General features: G+C 29.7%; 3 non-coding genes across 3 annotated transcripts in view; all 3 read right to left on the bottom strand.

Moving 5' to 3' along the window:
* LOC138858843 (large subunit ribosomal RNA) overlaps positions 1-2,019 on the bottom strand; it is a 3,977-nt gene extending 1,958 nt beyond the window's left edge. The window contains exon 1 of the ribosomal RNA XR_011397869.1: positions 1-2,019. This exon is cut by the window's left edge and continues 1,958 nt beyond it. This is a non-coding gene — a ribosomal RNA (large subunit ribosomal RNA).
* Positions 2,020-2,521: 502 nt separating this feature from the next.
* On the bottom strand, positions 2,522-2,700 carry LOC138858842 (5.8S ribosomal RNA). The gene has a single exon (XR_011397868.1). It is a non-coding gene; the product is annotated as a 5.8S ribosomal RNA (ribosomal RNA).
* Positions 2,701-3,324: 624 nt separating this feature from the next.
* LOC138858848 (small subunit ribosomal RNA) lies at positions 3,325-5,314 on the bottom strand. Its single transcript, XR_011397873.1, has one exon. It is a non-coding gene; the product is annotated as a small subunit ribosomal RNA (ribosomal RNA).
* Between the last annotated feature and the right edge of the window lie 2,488 nt (positions 5,315-7,802).

Genomic DNA, 7,802 nt, shown 5'->3' with positions numbered 1-7,802 from the left:
AGAAAACTCTTCCGATACCTCTCGACGGCTTCTTTATGGTCGTTCCTGTTGCCAGGATGAGCACAAGGCCCATTTTTAATAACAAACGGATACTCAACAGGTTACGGAATTGGAACCGTATTCCCTTTCGTTCAAAATTATTCAAGTGTTTAATTACTATGGAATAAAAATTCATTCATTTCATTTCATTAAAACTTGAAAATTTTCGGCTTTCGCCTTGAACTTAGGACCGACTAACTCGTGATCAACCACTGTTCACACGAAACCCTTCTCCACTTCAGTCCTCCAAGGTCTCATTCGATTATTTGCTACTACCACCAAGATCTGTACCAATAGCGGCTCCATGCAGGCTTACGCCAAACACTTCTAAGCACACCATTGTACCCTCCTACTCACTAAAGTTTCAAAATTTATAATCCAACCGAAATTGTATTATAAATCATGTACTTTAGCGGTAATGTATAGGTATACAACTTAAGCGCCATCCATTTTAAGGGCTAGTTGCTTCGGCAGGTGAGTTGTTACACACTCCTTAGCGGATTACGACTTCCATGTCCACCGTCCTGCTGTTTTAAGCAACCAACGCCTTTCATGGTATCTGCATGAGTTGTTAATTTAGGCACCGTAACATTACGTTTGGTTCATCCCACAGCGCCAGTTCTGCTTACCAAAAGTGGCCCACTGGGCACATTATATCATAACCTCAACCTTCATATCAAGAAAGGTGAGGTTCTTACCCATTTAAAGTTTGAGAATAGGTTAAGGTCGTTTCGACCCTAAGGCCTCTAATCATTCGCTTTACCAGATAAGATTATTTTACATAATTTTTAAATGCACCAGCTATCCTGAGGGAAACTTCGGAGGGAACCAGCTACTAGATGGTTCGATTGGTCTTTCGCCCCTATACTCAATTCTGACAATCGATTTGCACGTCAGAACTGTTTCGGTCTTCCATCAGGGTTTCCCCTGACTTCAACCTGATCAAGTATAGTTCACCATCTTTCGGGTCACAGCATATATGCTCAAGGTACGCTCCAGTTAGAGGTATAAATAATAATAAATTATCATTATACATAACTATATGGAACGCCCCGGGATTGAATTAATAATGTAATACATTAAAAATTAATCCCATTATTAATACAGTTAAGTTAATTTCGCCATTAGGTTTAATATAACCCAATGACTTGCACATATGTTAGACTCCTTGGTCCGTGTTTCAAGACGGGTCCCGAAGGTATCCTGAATCTTTCGCATTGTTAATCATATAAATGCATACAATTAATATTAAAATCAATGATAATAATATTATTGTAAAATTCAAAAGAATTTTAGCATTATATATAATAAAATCTATCAACACTTTATCAAATCATCAGTAATTATTCTATGTTAATAAGCTAAAAGCAAATTAATTTGAATAAACTTAAAAACCAATGATCTTTTGATAAATATTTTATTATGTTAATAGATTACAATGTCCTTATATGAAAAAAATGCACACTATTACTATAATATTTAAAATTAAATACTACAGTTATAATGATGAATTTTTCATAATGGATATTCAGGTTCATCGGGCTTAACCTCTAAGCAGTTTCACGTACTATTTAACTCTCTATTCAGAGTTCTTTTCAACTTTCCCTCACGGTACTTGTTTACTATCGGTCTCATGGTTATATTTAGTTTTAGATGGAGTTTACCACCCACTTAGTGCTGCACTATCAAGCAACACGACTCTTTGGAAATATCTTTCTAGTAATCATTAACGTTATACGGGCCTGGCACCCTCTATGGGTAAATGGCCTCATTTAAGAAGGACTTAAATCGTTAATTTCTCATACTAGATATTAAGATATTCCATACACTGCATCTCACATTTGCCATATAGACAAAGTGACTTAGTGCTGAACTATTTTCTTTTCGCTCGCCGCTACTAAGAAAATCCTTGTTAGTTTCTTTTCCTCCCCTCATTAATATGCTTAAATTCAGGGGGTAGTCCCATATGAGTTGAGGTTGTATAAAATATATTTTAGATTGATTTGTTTATTTTTATTTAATTTTTTTGCTATTTGCTATTTTAAAGAAATATATTTTTATATCTTGATTACTCAATATTATTCAATCTTTTCATCCCTTTTTAACATTCATAATATAATAATTAATAAAATTAACAACATTATTCCTCCACATATTATATATTTTTTTTTATTATAAATTTTTCTCAATACAATAGAGTGAATTAATTCTAGAATAAAAATTTATTTTATGCTAGACATTCCTCTTATGTATTATTTAATATAATTTAAATAATGTTGAAAATTTTTTCTTTTATGGGAATACTAAGATTCTCATTTATCATAAATTTTCGTTCAAATATGAGGTATTCAAGAATATATTTTCTATATTTCTTTTTATGCTATTAATATTATGGATTGAAAAATACAATCCAATAATATGCCATATGCTTAAATTCTATTAATTGACTAAAAGAATAAGCAACTAATTTAGCATAGTCTTACAACCCTCAACCATATGTAGTCCAAGCAGCACTTTAAAATTAATTAAAGTACATAACAGCATGGACCGCAATATGCGTTCAAAATGTCGATGTTCATGTGTCCTGCAGTTCACACGATGACGCACAGTTTGCTGCGTTCTTCATCGACCCATGAGCCGAGTGATCCACCGCTTAGAGTGATAATTTTTTTGTATTTTTTTAATTCAAAGTCAAAGAATTTTAATTTATTGAAAGTATTAATAATTAATCAATAATAAATTTTTAATACATAAGTTTAAAACATCTTTCAATAAATTGTAATTTTAAACCCAAACATTTGCAGCTGCGCATGTCTTAGGTCAACAAAAACAGTAATACCTTTTATATATTATTTTCTTCTCTATTTGTGCGTTTTCTTTTTTTAAATTTTTCAACATGTTTTTAATCACAAATAGAAAATACCATAAAAAAAAGGTATTACACACGTTAATGTGAACAAGTTAACTTATCATTTATAATATTTTATATAAATATCACAATTAAATATTATTTTCTATATAAATAATAAGTACAGCTATATGTTTAAAGGTTTTTTTATTGCGTTCAAATACAATGTATGCGAAGTTCACAATATAATATATATTGTCATAATGCATTACAAGGAGTTAAAAAAAAAAAAAAAACAGAAAAACATTCAAAACATTGTATAATTCAAAACATTTTGAATGAAAAGAACAAAAAGAAAACTTTTTTTTCTTTTTTATTCTTTTTTTTTATTTTGTTTTTATATAATTATTTTTTTTTCTTTTCGGATAGGAACACAATAATGATCCTTCCGCAGGTTCACCTACGGAAACCTTGTTACGACTTTTACTTCCTCTAAATAATCAAGTTCGGTCAACTTTTGCGAAACAACCGTGAAACACAAGGCGTCACAGTGATCACGTCCGGAGACCTCACTAAATAATTCAATCGGTAGTAGCGACGGGCGGTGTGTACAAAGGGCAGGGACGTAATCAATGCGAGTTAATGACTCACACTTACTGGGAATTCCAAGTTCATGTGAACAGTTTCAGTTCACAATCCCAAGCATGAAAGTGGTTCAGCGGTTTACCCGGACCTCTCGGTCTAGGAAATACACGTTGATACTTTCATTGTAGCGCGCGTGCAGCCCAGGACATCTAAGGGCATCACAGACCTGTTATTGCTCAATCTCGTTACTGCTAGACGCAATTTGTCCATTTAAGAAGCTAGTGTCCTTATAATGGGACAAACCAACAGGTACGACTCCACTTATATAAACACATTCAAACACTTGTACATTCAAGATGAACGCATGAATGAAGGCTATATAAGCTTCAACACCATAATCCTGAAAGCATCTATTTAATATATTTGAGTCTCGTTCGTTATCGGAATTAACCAGACAAATCACTCCACGAACTAAGAACGGCCATGCACCACCACCCATAGATTCGAGAAAGAGCTATCAATCTGTCTTACACGCTTATGTTCGGACCTGGTAAGTTTTCCCGTGTTGAGTCAAATTAAGCCGCAGGCTCCACTCCTGGTGGTGCCCTTCCGTCAATTCCTTTAAGTTTCAGCTTTGCAACCATACTTCCCCCGGAGCCCAAAAGCTTTGGTTTCCCGGGAAGCGACTGAGAGAGCCATAGTAGTAGCTACACCCAATTGCTAGCTGGCATCGTTTATGGTTAGAACTAGGGCGGTATCTGATCGCCTTCGAACCTCTAACTTTCGTTCTTGATTAATGAAAACATCTTTGGCAAATGCTTTCGCTTAAGTTAGTCTTACGACGGTCCAAGAATTTCACCTCTCGCGTCGTAATACTAATGCCCCCAAACTGCTTCTATTTATCATTACCTCTTGATCTAAAAACCAATGAAAGTAGAACAGAGGTCTTATTTCATTATTCCATGCACAAAATATTCAGGCATTTGGAGCCTGCTTTAAGCACTCTAATTTGTTCAAAGTAATTGTACCGGCCCACAACAACACTCGATGAAGAGCACTGAAGCAGGTTTAAATAGGAGGAATATATAAAAAATACATTGTATTAATTATATATAAGAACTCCACCGGTAATACGCTTACATACATAAGGTAATGTACATACCACAATTATAGTTGTACTACCCGTATGAAGCACAAATTCAACTACGAACGTTTTAACCGCAACAACTTTAATATACGCTATTGGAGCTGGAATTACCGCGGCTGCTGGCACCAGACTTGCCCTCCAATAGGTCCTTGTTAAAGGATTTAAAGTGTACTCATTCCAATTACAGGGCCTCGGATATGAGTCCTGTATTGTTATTTTTCGTCACTACCTCCCCGAACTGGGAGTGGGTAATTTACGCGCCTGCTGCCTTCCTTAGATGTGGTAGCCGTTTCTCAGGCTCCCTCTCCGGAATCGAACCCTGATTCCCCGTTACCCGTTGCAACCATGGTAGTCCTAGATACTACCATCAAAAGTTGATAGGGCAGACATTTGAAAGATCTGTCGTCGGTACGAGACCATACGATCTGCAAGTTATCTAGAGTTCAACCAATATAACGATCGAATAATCGCTTGGTTTTAGCCTAATAAAAGCACACGTTCCAAAAGGTCCGTGTTTATTTTGCATGTATTAGCTCTAGAATTACCACAGTTATCCAAGTAACTGTTAACGATCTATGGAACCATAACTGATATAATGAGCCTTTTGCGGTTTCACTTTTAATTTGTTTGTACTTAGACATGCATGGCTTAATCTTTGAGACAAGCATATAACTACTGGCAGGATCAACCAGAATAATATATATTTCTTTTTTATATAAATTTTTTATATTATATAAAAGTTTAAAATGATATTTTCTTATTTGAAAATTATACACAAATACACAAAACATAAAAACATTTACAATATACACAACAATTTTTCTATGTTTCTTTCTTTATTATATTTTTTTTCATTATATTTCATTTCTATTGTGTGATTTTGTAATGGATTTTTTTAATTTTTGTTTTGGTATCGTGAAAAGAATTTTCGTTCTCTATACATATTATTATTTAATTATTATGTAAGAACGATATTTCTTCTTATATTGGCAAAATTTTCAAATAATATCATTCTATACATTTTACTTTATTTCAATGCATATAGTAATATATATACCTTTTTTTAAGAGTATATACATTTTTTTCTTGATTTGAAATTAATAATTTCAAATTCTATTATATTTATTTCAATAATAAATATATGATAAAAAGTATTTTCGGGTGCAACACATTAATATTTTATTTTATTTAAAAACCATCCTTTTACACATATATTTTATGAGTAAATATTAGAATAGCTCACAAATAAAACTAAAATATTGTTTAATATTTATTTCTACAATATGTTAGTATAGAATAATAGATTTTTTATGTTTTTGTATAAAACAAAATCTATTTCTATTTAAACTAACTGTAGGAAACCAGGAATAAAAAACGCTCATTATATACAATATGTTAGTACAGAATATAGAGTTTTGTATAAAACAAAATCTATTTCTATTTAAACTAACTGTATAAAAACCAGGAATAAAAAACGCTCATTATATACAATATGTTAGTACAGAATATAGAGTTTTGTATAAAACAAAATCTATTTCTATTTAAACTAACTGTATAAAAACCAGGAATAAAAAACGCTCATTATATACAATATGTTAGTACAGAATATAGAATTTTGTATAAAACAAAATCTATTTCTATTTAAACTAACTGTATAAAAACCAGGAATAAAAAACGCTATTATATACAATATGTTAGTACAGAATATAGAGTTTTGTATAAAACAAAATCTATTTCTATTTAAACTAACTGTATAAAAACCAGGAATAAAAAACGCTCATTATATACAATATGTTAGTACAGAATATAGAGTTTTGTATAAAACAAAATCTATTTCTATTTAAACTAACTGTATAAAAACCAGGAATAAAAAGGCACACAAAATCAACTTTCATTTTCATATTTACTTAAAAATACATATAAAGTAAAAAATATTTCCATATAAATACTAAGTAAATAAAGTCATACAAGTATGAAAATTTTCATACAAGTACTAAATACATAAATCATATAAGTATAGTAATATTCATACTTATAAGTATTTAAAAACAATTTCTTACTAATAAACTAACATAATGAATTCAAATATATAAAAGTATAATACATTTCCTAGCAGTAAAAAATTTTCATATAAGTACTAAATGTATAAAGTCTATGAAGTAATAAATTTTCATATAAGTACTATTTCAGTATATGTCAATTTGAGCAGATTTGTGCAAATTTGTTATAAATGTTCTCTCCCATGTTGACGTTACCAACCCGAAAATATATGGAAAAATTCTTTTAACCTATTTAAAATTTAAAAACTCATATATACGTGGGTAATTTATATCATTTTCAAATATCGTCATGGTCATAATACAACTAATAACATCAAAAGTATTTTTACAATCGATTTTTTTTTTAAATTTTTAACTTGTATGACTTCATATTTAATACTTATATGAAAATTTATTACTTCATAGACTTTATACATTTAATACTTATATGAAAATTTATTACTTCATAGACTTTATACATTTAATACTTATATGAAAATTCATTACTTCATAGACTTTATATTTTTTATACTTATATAAAAATTTATTACTTCATAGACTTTATATTTTACTTCATAGACTTTATACATTTAATACTCATATGAAAATTTATTACTTCATAGACTTTATATATTTACTACTTATATGAAAATTTATTACTTCATAGACTTTATACAATTAATACTTATATGAAAATTTATTACTTCATAGACTTTATACAATTAATACTTATATGAAAATTTATTACTTCATAGACTTTATACAATTAATACTTATATGAAAATTTATTACTTCATAGACTTTATACAATTAATACTTATATGAAAATTTATTACTTCATAGACTTTATACATTTAATACTTATATGAAAATTCATTACTTCATAGACTTTATATTTTTTATACTTATATAAAAATTTATTACTTCATAGACTTTATATTTTACTTCATAGACTTTATACATTTAATACTTATATGAAAATTTATTACTTCATAGATTTTATATATTTACTACTTATATGAAAATTTATTACTTCATAGACTTTATACATTTAGTACTTATATGAAAATTTATTACTTCATAGACTTTATACAATTAATACTTATATGAAAATTTATTACTTCATAGACTTTATACAATTAAT

Source organism: Bactrocera oleae, unplaced genomic scaffold (assembly GCF_042242935.1).
Source record: "Bactrocera oleae isolate idBacOlea1 unplaced genomic scaffold, idBacOlea1 ctg00000029.1, whole genome shotgun sequence".
NCBI lineage: Eukaryota > Metazoa > Arthropoda > Insecta > Diptera > Tephritidae > Bactrocera > Bactrocera oleae.
This window is presented reverse-complemented; position numbering and strand designations above follow the sequence as displayed.